Here is a 20341-nt window from a genome sequence, read left to right as displayed (position 1 = left end):
TGATCATTGGCAAGGTCCCCACACTTCACTGGATGGTGGTTCCCTGACACGAGCCTTTGGATTCTGTGAGTCGCATGTGCCTGTGTTCTGACCCCTGAGACACTCTCTCCAACCTGACTCCACCACAAATGACCGTGGGTGATCATCGCCACTGATGTCAGCGCCTGCATCCCCTGGCTTCCTCCACTTTTCCGGTTTCTGATGCGACTACCATGTGGCAGGACATGGACACACGTTTTCCATCCACTGCCAGAAGGGCCAGGCTGTCTCCACATAATGCCAGATTTGGGATAAAAGATGGGAGGGAGCTGATAGGTAAGTTCCTTCTCTGTTCCTCTCCTGCAGGGACTTCCGAGACATGGTATTTCTGCACAGACTGCTCAAGGCTAGCCTGCGTGGGGAAGTGAGTATCTGCACTTCCCTTAAAAAAAAAAAAAAGATTTTATTTATTTATTCATGAGAAACACACACACACACAGAGAGAGAGAGAGAGAGACAGAGACAGAGACAGAGGAAGAAGCAGGCTCCCTGGCTCCCTGCAGGGAACTCAATGCAGGACTCGATCCTGGGACCAGGATCAAGCCACCCAGACATCCTGCATTTCCTTATGAAGCAGTGACCAGTTTGAAAATGTATTATATTTGCTTCATATATTTTTCTCTGCTTCAAATTTTTTTCTTTTTTTCTTCTCTGATATTCAAACTCACAGTAAAGAAGTAGCATTTACGTTTTTTCTTCACACTCTTTTCTAAGAAAATGACTAAGATGACTATTTAAGCTATTTTTTTGCCTTTTGCATTTCCTACAAGGTCATCAATTTCTACACACACAGTTTGTCCATTTCCATCATAAATTCTGTTATTATAAAGCAATTTGAGAAAAATCAACATCACTAAATATTGAGTACTTCAATTAATTGTTACAGCATAACTCCCCCTTTATGGGGGTTTTCTTCAGTGTCAATAAGTAAATATTTCATAATCTTTTGATAGATTTACTCCAAGGTACATGACATTTTTATGCTATTTTAAATGGTGACTCCTCTTTATTTCTCACTCATTGAGCTGATGTGTGGAATGCAGCTAATTTTTAGATATTGCTTTTAAATCCTGCATACTTGCTAAACTTGCTGATGCATGTTCACACAGGCATGAGCGCACACACTCCCCCGACGCACACACTCCTTTTTCTGGCATATTAGACTATCTAGACTCTCCAGTAACATATTAAATAGCAATGGTGAAAATGGGAATCCATGCCTAATCTATAGGGGAAAAAAATTCAACCTTTAATTGATAGATTTGCTCTAAGTTTCTTTCACCTATTTTTCATCAGGTTGAAGAGTTTACTTGGTATTTCTGGTTTACCAAAAATCTTATCACGAATGGATCATAAATCTCATCATATACCTTTTCTACACAATATATTCATTTCATTTCTTGAATTTAAAGCAAAACTCACCGTGAATTCCTGTGATACACACACGTGAACGGGATGTGATATCATCTGCTGCTGCTGCTGCACTTGCTTCGCTTATATTTTCTGTAGGGTTCTGAGGACAGTGTTGGCTTGGAATTTTCTTATATTGTTCTTATCAGATTTTGACTCAAGATCAGACTCGGTTCTTATATTGAATTATAAAGTGCTCATACTTTTTCAATTCTATATTGTGTTATTATATCATAATATATTCTATATTATATTACATTTTACAGTTGGTAAGCAATCTTTCTACCTCGAGTGTTTGGGGGGAACTTAACTAATGAAACCAGCTAGTCCTTCAGGAAGAGTTTTGCTTATTTGTTTGATCACACACACTAAGCGTATTTAATAGTTCTAGAATTATTCATTTGTTTAAATTTCTATCTGTGTCAGTTAGGGTGATTGTATTTTTAGTTCACTTGTTTAATTTTCGTTTTCTAATTTGGGGCATTAATTGGTTCCTAATCCCCTTTGGTTGATTTGTTGTTGAATACGTGCAACACCTCTTGCAATGATGTCTTTGTCTCTTCTGACTTTGGTTATTTGAATGTTTTCACATTTTTTACTGTTCGCTCCTGCCAGAATTACCTCACTCTAATTAGACATCTCAAAATATGAATTTTTTTATCCTTACTATTGTCCATTCTGTACTTTATTAATGTTTTCTGTCTCTCCTCTACATTCTCCAGAATGTAGAAAAATAATACTGCTATTTTTCTAAATTTAATTTGTAAAATATTTTCTTTCTAATATGCCCATTTATCTATTTTAAATTCATCCCATTATTTAATTACATATTATTTTAATTAACACTCCAATGAAATGGTTAATTTTCCATGTTTTATCCTTTTCTCTTTGCTTTCAGATTGATTGTATACACCCTACTTCTCCACATACTAATTTAGAAGTCATATAGTGCTTTTATTCTTGTAAATGTTATCCCACTAATTACAGCATGCAGAACCCTCCTTGTACACTTCTGCTCATTCTGATTGCAACATTAATCCACTTACATTCTCTCAATTGTGCCCTAATATTTACCAAATAAACCTAGAACCATGTGCTAGAATTTAAGCTTCTGATCTCTCTTTGACTATTTCAGTCTTTTCTACTAGAAGTTTCTTCAATATCCATCATTCACCCTAGACTAAACTCTTCACTCTCCTTCCCTCTTTGCTTTGTTTCCTATTCTTCATTTTTTTCTTCTCTAATATCAAAAAATGGAATGATCCTATAGTCTTCAGTCCTTAGTTCACATAATGTCAATTTCTCATAGGCTTTCTTGGCCTCTTCAGTCGAAAGCTCAGCTCTCATTCCTTTCAACCTCTTGGCTCTACATCTGTACCTCAATTTCAATCTTAAATTACCTTTCTTTGAGTACATGTCATTTTTCGTCTCCTAAAGAATATGCATGAGCCATCTTTGTATTTCCCATCATGCTTGGTTAATTGCCCTGCACGTAGTAAACGCAGTGGAAATGTAGAAGAATTGATTGAATAAATGAATAAATAAATAAATGATTCAGTTGGCATAGGATGATGCCACATTGTCCTTGGCTGATTAGAAATTGGCATCCATTCAGTGAACGCTCTAAATTGTTTCCACAACAAAGTAACATGCTTCATATAGTAGATAGTCAGAGACTGATCCCATTAAATTGGAACAGCACCTGTTTCTCTTTTAATGTATTTTCAGGGCATATCAACCATGCTTGATAATGCAACCTTGCTTTAATTGTTCTAAATTGGTTTGAGTCTACTGAAATAATAAATGAGGTAATTTTGTCTTCAAAGACAATGGACTTTAATGAGAATATTTCTGTATCTGGCAATTTGCAGTCATAATTTATTTATAGCAAGGCTTATGATTCATCATTACAATTTCTTTCAAATTTTGTGAGAAAAATCATCTCTATGAGTAGAAGAATCTTATTCTGGCAGCTGTTCTTCACTCGCTGATATTTTCTGCAAGATCTAAACTTAACGTTAGCAGCTTTCAGCTTATTCTTTCTTTGTTTACATTTGAAATATGTTCGCCCTGTAAAAACAGTCTCATTATAAGAATGCAAGAAAGCTATGTATGCAGTTGAAACAGACCCTGTTAGCAAACTCTAGTCTTCTCTTACCCTAGGTGAGTATGTTGGTAGAAGGTTACCTGTCCCTTTGGTGAGAATCTATAAAAGGAAACTGGATCAAATTATTTTTTTTCCAAAAGGCTCATTGTGCCTGAAGGGTTTCTGTAGAAATATTTGCTTTGTAAAGGTTTAGCCACTTCCCAAAGGTTCTGAAGAATGATATTTATTTTTTATTGTTTTTTTTTTCAAGGAATTGTAATCTCTGGTTGCTGGAGAAGGAATGGATGGGCATTATTGTGGTGCTAGAGTAGTATATTTAACCAAATCCAATGTCTGTGTATTACTTTCATTCTATCTGTGTTCATTTTGTGACAGATCCATCATGTATCTATAAGGCAATTTGGAGACTGGGAAATACCTGCACAATGGCTGACGGCCTGAAACTCTATAGCTGCATACAAATTCACTTGGGAGACAATAAAACGCCCTGATATAACAGAAGGGGACGGAAGAAGAAGGTGGCTGCTCAACTTGCTCCCTCTTCTTACAAAAGTATTTAACTAAACTCATACCCGGTATATTCAGGTCATATTAATTCCCACATGGGTTTGTTTCAACGTTAATTATTTTCATTCACACGCACACACACATTCACACATGCAATTACTTGTCTCATCTGCATTGGAATGAATTCTTGCAAATGTTCAACAGAAGAGTTAGGACTTTCCTTAGGAGATGAGTCACGTAGTATCAGATACCCGGTAGCACTGTGCATGTGTGGAAGATGCAGAATCCATGTGGAGACGAGGTGTTTCAAACCAAAGATTCAGAGGTTGGAGGTTTAGCCTCCAATTAAACCATCAGACACCTGAACATGCAACCATGAGACATGAAACAACCGTGGTTTGCGTGGGGGTATGTCTGTCTAGCCATAAACAAAAGATAAATGTACCTTATCCTTGGCGATGTTGTTCTTCACGGATAAACACAGAGGAGTGGGAATAAAACGTACTTCGGAATTGGACAAAATTCCCATTGCAGATACATTACTTATTACTGTTGATAAATCACTCCACCTCTTTGAACCTCAGTTTCTTCTTTTGTTAATAGAATTAATAAACCTTTCATAAACTAATGAGAAAATTAATGGAATCGATATGTAGACATATTTGGCATATAGGAGACGTTCAGTTATATGCATTCCACCTCCCAATTGTAATTGTTTAGTTTCCCATCAGAAAATGAAAAAATAAGTGGGAAATATCAGAAAGGGAGACAGAACATGAAAGACTCCTAACTCTGGGAAATGAACTAGGGGTGGTGGAAGGGGAGGTGGGCACTTGACGGGATGAGCACTGGGTGTTACTCTATATGTTGGCAAATTGAACACCAATAAAAAATAAATTTACGAAAAAAAAAGAAAATGAAGAAGTCAATTGCATTGAGAAATACTTGAATATAGGAAGGTGTCAGTCCTCAACATCGACTATCTTGGCCTTCAGAGTTTGAGGATCTTACCACCATTGTACTGTAGTCCTTCCGTTATGAGAATCGTTCTGAGCTGCTTTGTGTCTGAATCCTGAGTTTTAATAATCCACTGACCCCTTAAAATTTGGTTACATTGTTAAGCTTCAACTTCCTGGCCCTGTCTTTAAAGTTCAAGCTTATATTGGGTTCTAAACTTTAATCTGTTGATGGTATTTTCATTTTCTCACTGGCTTCTGGTTGAGATATACCTGTTTCTACTTTCATCACTTCCAGCCCTTCAAGGATTTCTTGATTTCTCCAGCTTAAGACATATTTCTGGAACCAGATACGGCAAATTTAAATACCCTTGGTGGTAGACAGGGGGCATAGATTCAATTTGGGGATTATAATTCTTACATGTTATTAAATTTGTCATTAGGTTAAACAAAATTGAGAGTCAAGGAATTAATGAGTATTGTGGAGGATATGAAAGAAGTAAAAGATGATGCCGTTATGGAATTTATTTTCTAGTTTGTCTGGTAGAATTTTCAAAGGCTGTTGAAATAAAGTGAATGTTTTTTAATATGAATGCAATTTGGGGACAGAGTCATTGGGGGAGCAGAATCAAAGTGGGTTCTAGAGGGAAGGCCAGAATCAGCAGTTGTGAATGAGAAATATGCAGTAAGATGGAATAATTGTGAGCAGATGACACATCATAGTCCTGAGCTCCATAATGGGAGTTGCTATTTCATGTACTGGAAGACAACTCATTTTTGGGTGGATTTCCTCCTGAGAATAGTTCACAAAGGGCCATGATTTTTTAATATAGTCTCATATTTTGTTGGAATATTTGGCAATGGATTCTTACTCCAAATTATTAATTTTTCAAGTTAAAAATTATCAAATAAATGTGTAAAGCAGTTATAGGCATATCACTCTTCCCGGGATGTGAGTTAAGACAGTATAAAGATGATTTAAGAGGTAAATGTCATTGATGTCTATGGAAATTAGAGTAACTTTACCTTTTTAAAAAGATTTATTTATTTATTTTATTTTATTTTTTTTTTTATAAATTAATTTTTATTGGTGTTCAATTTACCAACATACAGAATAACACCCAGTGCTCATCCCGTCAAGTGTCCCCCTCCGTGCCCGTCACCCATTCACCCCCACCCCCCGCCCTCCTCCCCTTCCACCACCCCTAGTTCATTTCCCAGAGTTAGAAGTCTTTATGTTCTGTGTCCCTTTCTGATATCTCCCACACATTTCTTCTCCCTTCCCTTATATTCCCCTTCACTATTATTCATATTCCCCAAATAAGTGAGAACATACACTGTTTGTCCTTCTCCGATTGACTTACTTCACTCAGCATAATACCCTCCAGTTCCATCCACGTTGAAGCAAATGGTGGGTATTTGTCGTTTCTAATGGCTGAGTAATATTCCATTGTATTTATTTATTTTAGAGAGAGAGCGAGAGAGCATGAGCAAGAGGAGGGGCAGAGGGAGAGGGAATCACAAGCAGGCTCCCTGCTGAGTGTGAAGCCTGACCCAGGGCTCCATTTAACGACCCTGAGATCATGACTTGAGACGAAATCAAGAGTTGGGTGCTTAACTGAAATCAAGCGTTGGGCACCACTCAGGGACCTCAGTAACTCTACTTTTTTATTCAATCGATGGTGCCTCATGGAACTGATCATATTTAAATAATTTTAATGTGAATATCTAGTTTTTAAACCCCATTTGTTAAAGAGACTTCCATTTCCCCATTGTATGGTACCCTTGTTGAAGGTCAGTTGACAGTATACCCATGGGTTTATTTCTGAGTTCTCTATTCTGCTACATTGGTCTAGGTGTCTGTTTTCGCAGCAGTACCATACTGCTGTAATTACTATAACTTTGTGGCACATTTTTAAATCAGGAAATGCGATGACTCACATTTGTTCTTTCTCCAGATTGCTCAGGCTATTTAGGGTCTTCAGTGGTTTCACATGAATTTTAAGATTTTTAAAATATTTTTTCAAAAAAATTCATTGATATTTTGATAGAGATTATATTGAATTTATAGATAGACTTAGATAGTATACATATTTTAACAATATTAAGTCTTCAAGCCTGTTAACACAAGGTACCTTTCCATTTATTTGTATATTCTTTAATTTCTTTCATCAATGCTTTGTAATTTTTTTAGTGTGCAATTGTTTTACATCCTTGGTTAAGTTTGTTCCTCAGCATTTGATTCTTTTTTGGTTTATTGTAAATAGGATCTTTTTTCTTAGTTTCCTTTTTAAGTAGTTCATTGCAAGTGTATAGAAGAAATATAATTTTTACATGTTGATTTTGTATCCTGCAACTTTACCAAATTTTTTTATTAATTCTAAAAGCCTTTTGGGGTAGTCTTCAGGGTTTTCAATATCCTGCCATTTGCAAACAGAAGTAGTTTTACTTCTTCCTTACTGATTTGGATGCCTTTTATTACTTCTTTTTCTTGCCTAAGTGCTCTGGCTAGGACTTCCAGTATCATGTTTAATAGAAGTGGTGAGAGCAGGCATCCTTGCCTTATTCCTGATCTTAAAGGAAAGTTTTCATCTTTTCTTATTGATTAAGATGTTAGCTGTGGACTTTTCATATATGGACTTTATCATGTTGAGGTAAATTCTTTCCATACCTAGTTTGTTAAGAGTCTTTATTAATAGGAGGGTGTTAAGTTTTATTAAATTCTTTTTTGTGTCCCTTGAGATGATCATAGGATTTTTATCCTTCATTCTGTTAATAAAGTGTGTTACATTAACTGATTTTTGTATGTTGAGCTATTCTTGCATCTTAGGGATAAATCCCATATAGTTGTGGTATACAATCCTCTCCTCAACAAATGGTGCTGGAAAAAGTGGATATCCACATGCAAAAGAATGAGATTGTATCTTTACCTTATGCCATACACAAAAATCAATTCAAGTTTGATTAATATCTGAAACTGTAAAATTTGTAAAGAAAACACGAGAGAGTAGCTTCATGACATTGGTTTTGGCAATGACTTCTTGGACTTGACACCGAAAGCACAAATAACAGCAGCAAAAATATATAAGTGGTACTCCATTGAAGAAAAAGCTTCTATACAACAAAGGAAACAATGAATGAAGTAAAAGGCAACCTGCAAAATGGAAGAAAATACATGCAAACCCTCTATCTGGTTAAGGGTTTAATATCCAAAATACACTCCTAACAATTCAATATTTTAAGAATAACATACTTGGATGAAAGCTGTGTAAAGGACTCGAATAGACATTTCTCCAAAGAATAAATACAAATCACCAACTGGCCGATGAAAAGATATTTAATATTGCTGATCACCATGTAAATGTGAGTTAGAAAAATGTATAAGGTATTCCATTTTATCTACATATATCTACATATAAGCTATTGAATTGGTGACCATGTGTATTTATATTTAGTCTAATGGATTCCTCTGTTTTAGCAAAATAATAATGATAATATTGGTAGGGGAGTTAATGTGATTAATTGCCCACTTCAACTACCACTGCTGATGGATAAATCCCTAGTAAAGAAATGATTGCAGTTGACAGCATAATCACCATGCCCCAGGGACCTCTAAAATCTGAATCAAAATTCTTTTTGTTAAGTCATTTTTAACAACCACCTTTACAACTTGAAAAGTAGTGATCATGATCTACTGAAGAGATATTTTATTTTTAGATTTTATTTTTTTATTCATAGACACAGAGAGAGAGGGGCAGAGACACAGACAGAGGGAGAAGCAGGCTCCACGCAGGGAGCCCGACGTGGGACTCAATCCTGGGTCTCCAGGATCACACCCAGGCTGCAGGCGGCGCCAAGCCGCTGTGCCACCGGGGCTGCCCGGAATCTCTTTATTTTATCCTATAGTAGCATGTGCATGATCGAACCAGATCCACTGGTTTCCAAAATAGACTGTGAAGTCTTCTAAAGCAGAAATTATAGTATTCATCATTTTATTCATCATTTTATCCATCATTTACTGCCTGACATATTATGCACCTTAGTAACTATTGCTTAACTGAACTAACCACCTGAAGTCTTGTTAAGAGAATCTTGGTGTCGTGGGCAGCTTCTAAAAGGGTTCCCGGTGACTCCTACCTTCTTGGACCCATACCCTTATGTGGCTAGACCAAGGGACTTGCCTTTGCAAAATAAAATACAGCAAACTAAATGGGGTGTCCCTTTTTATATTAGCTTTAAAAAATCTTGAATTCTTTATTGCTCGTTAGTTCCATCCTGCCTCTTGTTTGCAAGTTCTGATGAGGTAAGGTCTAATGCTGAGAGCTACGCTATGGAAAGGACCATGTAGAAAGATATTAAGGATGTTTTCCAGTCACTATCTTGTGAAGAACTGAGACCCTCCACCTACTGACCCATAAGGATATGAATCCTGTCAACAACTTGTCAATGATCTTGGAAGAGTATCCACCTGACTCAAACCCTGAGATGACTGCAGCACAAGATGACACCTGATTCCAGTCTTGGGGAAAACACACAGCCAGAGGACCTAATATAGTAAATGTTGGTTTAAGCCACTACAGTTTGCAGTATTTGTTATACAGCAAAAGCTAAATTACATAACTATTAAGCCAAAGCCTAAGATGGACCCTCAAATTATTCATTTGGTTAAACAGAAAATAGAAATCACCTTGATGTGTTCTATGCCAAGACCTGGAAAGTGAAACTTTGCAGAGAGAAGGACACTAAAGGCACCCAGATATAATAGTGAACTATTGTGAGCAAAAGAAGGTTCATGTATCTTAGCATTTGCATTTTAAGTTCTTGAGAATTGATTAGAGGATGTGCCATGAGAGTAAAGATTAATACTTTCCTACCAGGTATGATCAAAATTGGGATTTTTTTTATAGTTTTATAGTTCAGTGAGGGACAGAGAGCTGGGGCAGTTCTGAGGTTATATGAAAAAGAATTCTATATCAAGAAATATACTGTACTCTGTGTGATTCTCAAATTTAGGTTCTGTCCCCTGAACTATGCTGTCCAGCCATACATCAAATACCAAGTCCTCCAAGAAAGAAAAATATGTGTACAGCCTAAATTTATCTGTAAATGATTCAACTAGAATTCTGTGGGACTAACCTTAATATCTGAGTTTCTACTTGTTCTAGAATTGAGCGAAGAAAAAGATTGAACAATAAGACTTGATTGTAGAGATGGAGACAAAATTGCATGCAGAGGAAATTGTTCTTGGTTCTGATATAGCTGGAGAGCAATTTTGAGTTTCAGCTTGATGGCCTTTGTGTCATATTTCTTTGGTACATTGCAGAGAGGGAAGAGGAACAAAGGTCCAAATAGAGTCAATAGATCCCTTAAAGGTAGAGAACACAAAATTGGACACGGAAAGTGATGGTGATGAATCACTGAACTTGTTCCATTAAAAAGCACACTGTAAACACAGAAAAAATATTCAATGGTCTACATTACCTTTGTTGAAGTAGGACATATAATCCAAAATATAGTGATCCATGATTAATGCTATTCCAAAAAATTACATTGACATAGAATGACATAGAACTTACTATATTTATATAGCTATGCAAGCTTTAAAAAATTTTTTTACAAGAACCCTGTGAGAGATATCTTGTTATTTCCATTTTATATGTGAGACTAAAGCTTAGAGTGTTCTCATAAATTACAAAATCATCTATGCAAAACCCAATTAAGTAATATAGTTAAAAGGGGTAAGGATTTTAGGGCTTAGATAAAAATTTGTTAGATAGGGGCACCTGAGTGGCTCTGTCAGTTAAGCATCTGACTCTGTTTATTGGCTCAGGTCATGATCTCAGGGTCACTAGATGGAGCCTGGAGGCAGGTTCCATGCTCAGCGGAGAGTCTGCTTGTCCCACTCCCCCTACTCCTCCATCCGCTCTCTCTCTCTCTCTCTCTCTCTCTCTCTCTCTGTCTCTCTCTCTCTCTCTCAAATAAATAAATAAAATCTTAAAACATTTAAACAATTTTATTAGAGGAGTTGGGGTATGGGTTGGAATTTGAAATGCAAGATTTAAAGAAACAAGGAGGTGTTTGGCCCAGAGACAAAGCATACTGGTGATTTTTTTTTTTTTCCAGTAGCAAGAACGTGCAGATCATTCAGGGAACAATGAGAACCTATGTCAAATGAGAGAATAATGTCCCTGGACTGGCACTAAACTAGACGTTTATTTTATCCATTTTGTTTTGAATTAATAGAAGAGATGAAAATTGAAGGGTGAATGGAATTCACAAAATACCAGTTTCCTCACCAAATTCATCTCTTCTTACTTATTACAGTACTTCTTATTCTATTTTGCTCTTATCATTAAAAAAATTATTATCTGGATTTTTTTCCCCATTTCTCTCACTTTACCAGTGAGCTTTGCATCATTTGATTTTTCCTATCAAAAGAAAATTTTAATTTTCGGTACTATCCCTGTCCAATTTCACTTTCTTCTATGTCCATAAACCCCAATTAAATCTTTAAATATTTTCCTTGTGGAGAAGCTAGTGAAGATACATGTATAAGGAGGAAAAGGTTAGAAAAGTAAATGCTTATTATTATTCTCCTTTTTAAAAAGTCCTTAACGGTATTTATTTCATGAGCTTATCCCTCATTAATTATAGTTGGCAATGGATTCATTGTAAGATTAACTAAGCAAAGCCAAGACCATTAATTTATGAGTAACTTCTATTCATTCTTCATTTATACTGCTGCATATAAGGTCATGTTTTTATGCCAGACTAAATGTAGTTCTAAAAAGCAAGAAGACATTTATTAGCAAAACACTCATAAAACTCTTTGACCTGTGTAGTCAGAGACTGTACAATATGAGGAGCAAAGCCACAAATTTAACTAAACCCTAAACTATTATAAATTTCATAAATCAGGATGATGGAGGAACTGGGAAAGAGTAAAATAACTTTTTAATTGATATTTTTACCTTGTTATACCCAAACATGGGCAAGAAATATCTGAATTTTTCTGCTGAGATTATTTTATATTGCTACATTTGAATACATATTAAGAGAGAACAAAATCTTTTTATAACTAGAAAATTACATAGGCACCATTTTTTTAATTTCTCTTTCATAAATGTCAACCTGAAGAACGTTTAGTAATGAATGTGGTTTTAGCTCTTGACAGAAACATGAATTTTTTACTTATTTCTTGAAATAATGTCTATTTCTATATATTTAATTTAAATGAAATTGTCATTTGAAAGGGACCAAGTATTAAAAATGTAAAAAAAAATATATAGATGGCTATTTTCAGTAATCTAATATAAAATGTAAACCTTTAAAATTTTAATTTAAGTACACTTGGTCTAATTTGTTCTTTTCTCTCCGGAATCATGGAAGTTTAATTCTGAGGTACCTCTGATACAAGTAAGAAGATAGGTTATAAGATGGCATTTGATATTTCAGATACAAGACATTTCAGTAGAATATGTAATGAAAAAGTATCTTAAAACTTTACTATCTTTATTATTTATTTATTCATTGTTTCATTTCATGGAACTATTTGTCATATGTCTGATTATTGCTAAATAACAAGTCACCTTGTAAGAGTATCTTAAAACTTTACTATCTTTATTATTTATTTTGCTCACAAATCTGTGCCTAAGAACAGGCATTTCTTATTTGGGGTCTTTTTTGGGATGGAGAGACTTTTTCATGTGATTGCAATCAGATGGGCGGTTGGAGCTGGGGTCATTTCAAAGGTTTCGTCATCCAAGTGCCAGACATCTAGACTGGAAATATACAAACAGCTACAAATAGTGAAGACTCTTCAATATATAGTCTCACCCCTTTTCTCTCTCTTCATAGCCATACTTCTTAGAAGGAGGCTGATGGCTCCCAGAGTGAATGTCCCAAGAAAAATTGGTTGAACTCGCATGGCTTTTTCAACCCATCCTTGGAAGTCACACAGAATCTCTGAAAATATTCTATTCCTTGAGATGATCACAAACACTGTTCAAGGAGAAGGGAGACCGACTCCACTTTGCAATGGAGGATGAATCAAAGAATTCAAAAACTGGTTTGAAAACCATCATATCATGTGTGCAAACTATTGTGTAATTTTCTATCTTCTCTTTCTATAGAGAGTCCATTTTGATTTAATAATGATGAATTTATGAGGTACTGAAAACCATACCTCACTGTGTTTCATCAGTTATGATTACCACAGGTAACTGAAGGCACTTTTCATTCTGACCAATATTTCCACAAAACAATAGGAAAAAAGTTAAATTCAACAAAATGTGACCTTCAGTTAACTGATGGAATCAGTAAGTACGATAATTGATTTCCAGTGTTTGTTCAGTAAATATTTATTCAGCACCTGGTATATGCTCACTGATCGAGTGGAACTATCAAAAAAAAAAAAAAAAAGTACGCCCAAAACAACAGTGTTTTTGTTTTTGTTTTTTCTAGGAAAACCACTATAAACTACATCAATTGTTAACCTCAGTTTGCATTTTAAAAACTAAGTATTGGGCAGCCCCGGTGGCGCAGCGGTTTAGTGCCGCCTGCAGCCCAGGGCGTGATTCTGGAGACCCTGAATCGAGTCCCGCATCAGGCTCTCTGCGTGGAGCCTGCTTCTTCCTCTGCCTGTGTCTCTGCCTCTCTCTCTCTCTCTGTCTCTATGAATAAATAAATAAAATCTTTTAAAAAAATAAAAACTAAGTATTATTGCTAAACTAAAACAAACAAACAAAAAAACAACTAGAAATATGTAAATATATTAATAAAGGAAAGACAAATACACTTTTTCAAGTCCATGAAAAGTTCTTTTACAGAGCAGAACTACTAATGACCGACAAATGGGTTGGTTAATAAAACATGAGCTCAGATAAGTGGGGAAACCTAATAAAGATTGATTTCAAGTAAGAAATTGGAGTTGATTCTGCAAAGAAAAACGGACAAACGTGGATAGGCTGAAGAGATAAAAGAAATCAAAATCAGGGTAGTAAATCTAACACAGTCTCCATTGTGGCCCTTAGTTAACTCTTATTATTCCATCCCACATCAATCTTTCTCTTTTCTGAATTGTTAGCACATTTACCCTAAGTGCCAAATCCTTTAGCACATGTTTTCTAATTATTTTTGTTTCTTTGCTTTGTTAAATGGTTAGTACTCTAAGGACAAAAGCGATATATATATATATATATATATATATATATATATATATATATATTTTTTTTTTTGCGATGTCTTCTTTAGTATCTTCCATTGCATGGTGCTGGGTGCATGGGACCTGTAAATATATATAATTTAAGAGTTTGTTGATTGAGCAAACACCAAACGAGGTTCAGTACATGAAATACTCCATTCGTATATAGGCAGCACATCCACACCAAAAAAAATTTTTTTTATCTCACAGACTGCAAAATTGTCTACTTTTTTGCTCTTACTTTTTAATTTGCTTTTAATAGTCTGGTTAATATAAATTAAATTACAGATCATAAAAAAGCACTTAATAAAAATAAGCATTATTGCCTAAAAATGCATATTTTCCAATTTTGAGCATGGAACTGGGAAGACCTAATTTTAATATCCTAATATTAAGTTTTTATAAAACACTTCAAAAGTGAAAACTATTAAAGCATTATTTTGTCTGAATAATATTTCCTTTTTAGTCACATATATGAGATACAGAAAGAGAAGTCCTACTATTTGCCAGTCTATTTCCATATGTATATTTAAAATGATACTATGATTCATCGCACTGTTAATGTTTAGAAATAACTTATTTGTCACATTTCCAGATGTGAGAAGATACCAAAAATCCCTATTTTTTAATTTTATAAACTGTCCAGAATAATTTTATGAACAAAGGAATCATAGTTATAACAACCAGTTGACTACAGTGGGTGAATCGTTTATCCATATTGTTTATTTCCTTTCATATGTGAAAGTAGTTGCTTCTTACTCTTACAGTATATATAAGCTTATGATACAAAACCAGATACTCTCAGCAAGAAGGCAAGAACATTCGTTTTACGATGGGAAAGATTTACATTTTGTGGAAGGCAGTAGTGGGGGGAAAATGTGCATACCAGTTATATTAAAGAAAACAGAAAGTGAGACAGGTTTATGCACGTATTCAGTGCACCGTGGAAAAAGCTACATATCCATATATTTTGCTTATTTAATCATTTGCATCTCATGTTACATTAGAAAATAGAGTGTCCTATGTGGATTCAGTTCTAATCTCAGGAAGGACTTTTTCCTACCACTTTGTATGGGCTAAGATGAAGAGCTCAATTAAAAGTCGATAAGGAAATGAAATTGTATTTCTGAATGGGAAACAAGCACTTGACATGCATTTACATTCTAGTTGTTTTCTTTGTTTTTTTGTTTTTGCAATGAAATACAAAACCACTACGATGAGATGTAAGATAAATTAGAAACTAGTTTGGAGGAACAAATCTTGTCACAATTTCACTGAATTGCCCAGTAATTAAACATATCCAATAGTTTGTCAGAAACGTGTAAAGTAAAATAATCCAAAACATAAAATTCCATCTCATGGGAAAACTTCCTTCAACCTGAAGGAATAATCATTTTTTTTCTTCTCGGACACTAACAGAACAATAGTTTTCTCTACTGAACTCCGTCAGTTGGGCTAAATGAGCACAGAGTGAATAAGAAAGACTGCACGAATTAACAACTTCTAAAGCTATCCGTCCTGAGAGGTGTGAGCTAATATCTCATTTTGGTTTTCATTTGCTTTTCTCTAATGATTAGTGATGTTGAGAAGTCACTTCCAGTTTGCCGTTTGTATGTTTTCTTTGGAGAAATGTCTCTTCAAGTCCTTACTCATTTTTTAATGGGGTAGAAGTGTGGGATTTATCAGGACCCTAAAATATTTCTTTAGAAAAATGAATGATTGGTTGCTACAAGAAGCTTTCAAAACATATATTTTAGAATATTTTAGTGCTGTTTATGTTATAATTAAAGTACCTTGAAAAACACAGATATCCAACTATTTAATAACTATTAACTATTTAATGATAAATATTTAATAACTAATAATCAAACAAAAAAACTATTTAATGATCCAACAAAAATTATACAGAAGCATGAGTGTATGGCATTTATAGAGAGAAATAGGTGAATCAAGAATTGTTAACACAAAAGATCCAGTCTTAGAAAAATCCTTTAATGTTTTAACATAGTGATTTGCTCCTAGATCATTGCTTAAAAATATTACTCATACATTTAGTGAGTTTTCAGGCATTTGGGAAATGTAGGTGGAAACAATAGATTCTCCAGTTTTCTGGATGATGGAAAAATAATATAAACAAGTAAAATAGAGAAGCACGGTAGACACATACTCCTACAACAATCTCTTAAGTGTATTTGCCATATTTGCTGACTTGATATTCAAAAGTATAAAAAAAAAAGTATGTGCTAGACCAAACCTTCTAGGCCATTCATTTATTCTTTCATTCATTCAATGAACCTGTATCTAGTAGTTACTATGTGTAGGCCTACACGGGAGACGGTATGTTACAGAAATTAAGATAGGAAAGGGGAACACCATTGAAGCAAATTAGGACAATATAACGCTCAATGTGCTACTGGTGTTGATAAACACAGCGGTGAAAACACAGAACCGGCTGTGCTTGATCTTGTCTGAGGAAGCTGGAGACAGATTTGCAAACGTGAGAGCTCTAAGGTGCTTCGCAAAGAAGGAGACTATTGGCAGCTATAGGCAGAGGGGGAAAATAGAAAAAAGTGTGAAAAATAGAGATTAGTCCAAGGCCACCATTGCTTTGGGCATGAAAACATCCAGAAACACTCTGGCACAAGGACCAAGAGCCATAGGACAGGAGAGGCCAGTGGAGGAACATGTATGATGGGACGGATGTAGGTAATTAGAGTCAAGAAAGTTGTCTTTGGGGTCTGCCATGGAAACAAGATGACAAAGGGGACGTTATCGTTCAGAAAGTATAATAAGACGCTTGTGCCACCGCTGTGGCTCTAAGGCCTACCACCTTCAGAAGTCCACCTGCGGCAAGTGTGGCCGCCCTGCCAAGCGAAAGAGAACGTATAACTGGAGTCCCAAGGCTGAAAGACGAAATAACACTGGCCCCGGTCGAATGGGGCACCTGAAAATTGTACATTTTTTGCAGATTCGGGCGTGGATTCTGTGAAGGAATGACACCTAAGCCCAAGAGGGCAGCTGTTGCAACATCCAGTTCATCCTAAGGATTTCAACGATTAGTCAAAACAAACGTTCTGGTTTAAAAAAAAAAAAAAAAAGAACAAACCAAGAAAGTTATTTAAATAAATCATATTTGGGATTCTGAAAAAAAAAATCTGTCGGTTGTGTGTTCAGGAATGAGTGGGTTAGAGCTCGTGGCCAGAGGGGTTAGAGAGTGACAGAGAGCTTGCTGTTTCATGTAGGGTTTGGTCAGTTACAGAGAGAGCGTATTGGGCTGGAGGGTGAGAAGCCCGGATGGCCCTTGCTGGGGCAAGCAGCCCAGCTCAGTCCCAGCTCCCGGCAGCACAATATCGCTCTCCCTTGACCAGAAGAGCTTCTTCGTGCAAAATTACGCACCCTTAGTGCAGGCAGCTGGGTGGCCCACGTCAAACCGCCAGTGTGTTCAGAATTGCAGAGATACGGTCCTCTTGCCTCAATCCAGGATGACCTTTAAGGGCCAGCCCAGCTCTACGTGAAGTATCTTGGCAATGAATAGGGTTATTTGGACATCTGAAATAGAAACGTCGGCCTTCATCTTCTAAGCCGCTACTCTAGCCAAACAGTGGTTTTTACATTCTCTGTGGCCATTGTATCGGTGATTCGAGGGAAAATCCAGTGGGGGGGGAGGATGAGGAGGTGGGGAGGTTGGGGGGTGAGAATCACTCATGATTAGAATAATTGGGCATTTTTTTCTCTGGAGGACAACATATCTATAGAGGGAATAGACATAGGTTGACCTCGTTCATAGGAAGGCAGGAGAATTGCCTTGTTGGAGAGGAGGGACTGGAAGGCCATGGCCTGCGGTTCGGTCCAGTCCTATAGACCATGAGGCGGCCTCATACGGCCATCCCTGAGGTTGCCGCTGGCGGGAGAGCCTCGGTCGCTCAGGAGAAACCCTATTATTTCAGGGCGTACAGATGGATTTGTGGGTCAAGACAAGGGCTCTCAGAAGCTTGTCTCAGACTATTTTCATAGATGAGTTGTCACTCGTCATCTTTTTGAAGGCATTAAAATAAAATATAGCCAAGCGCCCAACTGCTACAGTTATGCCCCCCTCCCCAGTGTGTACCTCAAAAATCACTCCCCTGTAAAATGATCATTGAAGTCTTGGAGGCGGGAAGGAAACCAGGGGAGCCAGCTGGCGTGACCCATGAAACTTGGAAGCGCTGCCTCGACAGCAGCAGGCCTGCCCATGTCCACGTGGGGAGAGAGCACGCGCAGGACCAGGACCAGCCTAACTCTGCGAGGAGCTAACTGGTCGCCGTGGAAGCAGCTCACCTCACAGGCCTTACACGCTCACGCACTGATGGGTTGAGCTGAGTGTGCGGTGGGGTCAGCTTCCTCAGTGACTAGATGGCATCAGTCGCAGGAAGCGGCATGAATGGAAGCCAGTGAGTTCCCAGGACAGACAGCCATAAGCACACATGTGCACACATGCACACGCACATGCACACGTTAGGAGCGTACTGAGCTCTTGCACCCTTAAGTCTTCCGTTTCCCTGTCCTCGTCCGTGTGGCCTGCTGTCCAGAACGCCAGCGGCCAGGCGGCTCGTCACAACACACATCCCAGGTGGGGACACCGGGATGCCCAAGACCAAGGTGCCAGCAGACTCTAGCTTCCTGATTCATACACCGTCACCTTAGTGCTGCATCCCCACGTGGTAGGAGGCTCAAGAAGCTCGGTGACCTGGACGTGGGCTCCACCTCATGACCCGATCACCCCCAGGGCCCACGTCCTAGTAATATCACCTTGGACATTAGTACCTCAGCAGAAGGGCTAGGGTAGCACAAGCACCCAGCGCATTGTCCACCTCACTCCAGCTTCCTGTCATTTCCCACGGCAAATCCTCACTCTCCTGGCATTTGTGATGTTCTGACGTTTTCTTCTTTATTTATTCTAACAGTAGTGAGAGATGGTCTTCGTCTGTCTCTCATCAACAATCCTACCGATGTCTTGTACATAAACCATGGAGGCCTTAATCCAGCTGCATTTTAAAATTATTTTTTTATTTGTTTCTTTTTTTTAAATAAATTTATTTTTTATTGGTGTTCAGTTTACCAACATACAGAATAACACCCAGTGCTCATCCCGTCAAGTGCCCCTCTCAGTGCCCGCCACCCATTCACCCCCACCCCCCGCCCTCCTCTCCTTCCACCACCCCTAGTTCGTTTCCCAGAGTTTGCTTCAACGTGGATGGAACTGGAGGGTATTATGCTGAGTGAAGTGAGTCAATCGGAGAAGGACAAACATTAAAATTATTTTTAAATAATTTTACGCCCTCAGACAATATTGGGCATATGCGGAGTGGGAAATACACAGATGCCCCGAGGAGAAAGTGTGATCCCTTACGGACCGAGTCTGGGAGCAAAGGGAGCAAAGTACACATAATGTTTTTATACCCCGGGATGAGAGAGCGCGTAGGCCCAAGATAGTTCATGCAAATCATTTACCTAATCTCTCTGACATTTCTCTACAACAGCTGTGTCCTCGGCATTTCCCAGTGTGACCCACATAGGAAAAGGACAAACCGGGGAATATGGGGCTCATAGACATGCTCTCACAGTGCCCCAGTCCCGAGCACTGTCTTACGGGAACCACGCCACCCAACCAGCCCCATGTCCCTCCTTTCTCAGATTGGAGTTTCCCAGTTATCAAACCACAGCCACAGCCCTCCCCTGATCCCACGGATGCCTCCCTCCCCGCCTCCCTGTGCCCTGTACTGCCCTCTCTGCAGGTGTCACTGGCTCACCCTGATGCCAACCCCGATGGTGGCTCCGGACATCTGGTCAATCATCCCGTTGACTCAGGGCCGACACCATATCATGAAAGTCTTTTTTTTTTAATTTTTTATTTACCATGTTATTATTCCTATTGAACTCCCAGTCTCTCTTCCATTTCTTGAGTCACTGCACTGAAGTCAGATAAAACCTCCCTCCATATCCATCCACAGCAAACAATTCTTTAATTAAACACTCAAATAGGGATCGTGATTTCTTTTCCTATGAGTAATCTACATTTTTTGTGTGCTTTAATACTTTGATTTATTATTTCAATTTAATCATCCCAGTCTATCCTTTCTC

General features: G+C 37.5%; 1 pseudogene; it reads left to right on the top strand.

Annotated features, from left to right (window-relative positions):
- The first annotated feature begins 16975 nt into the window (after positions 1-16975).
- Positions 16976-17265, top strand: LOC129512053 (60S ribosomal protein L37-like; annotated as a pseudogene).
- Positions 17266-20341: the final 3076 nt, after the last annotated feature.

Source organism: Nyctereutes procyonoides, unplaced genomic scaffold (assembly GCF_905146905.1).
Source record: "Nyctereutes procyonoides isolate TBG_1078 unplaced genomic scaffold, NYPRO_anot_genome, whole genome shotgun sequence".
Taxonomy (NCBI): domain Eukaryota; kingdom Metazoa; phylum Chordata; class Mammalia; order Carnivora; family Canidae; genus Nyctereutes; species Nyctereutes procyonoides.
The sequence above is the reverse complement of the archived record's forward strand: the minus strand, read 5'-3'. Positions and strand labels throughout refer to the sequence as shown.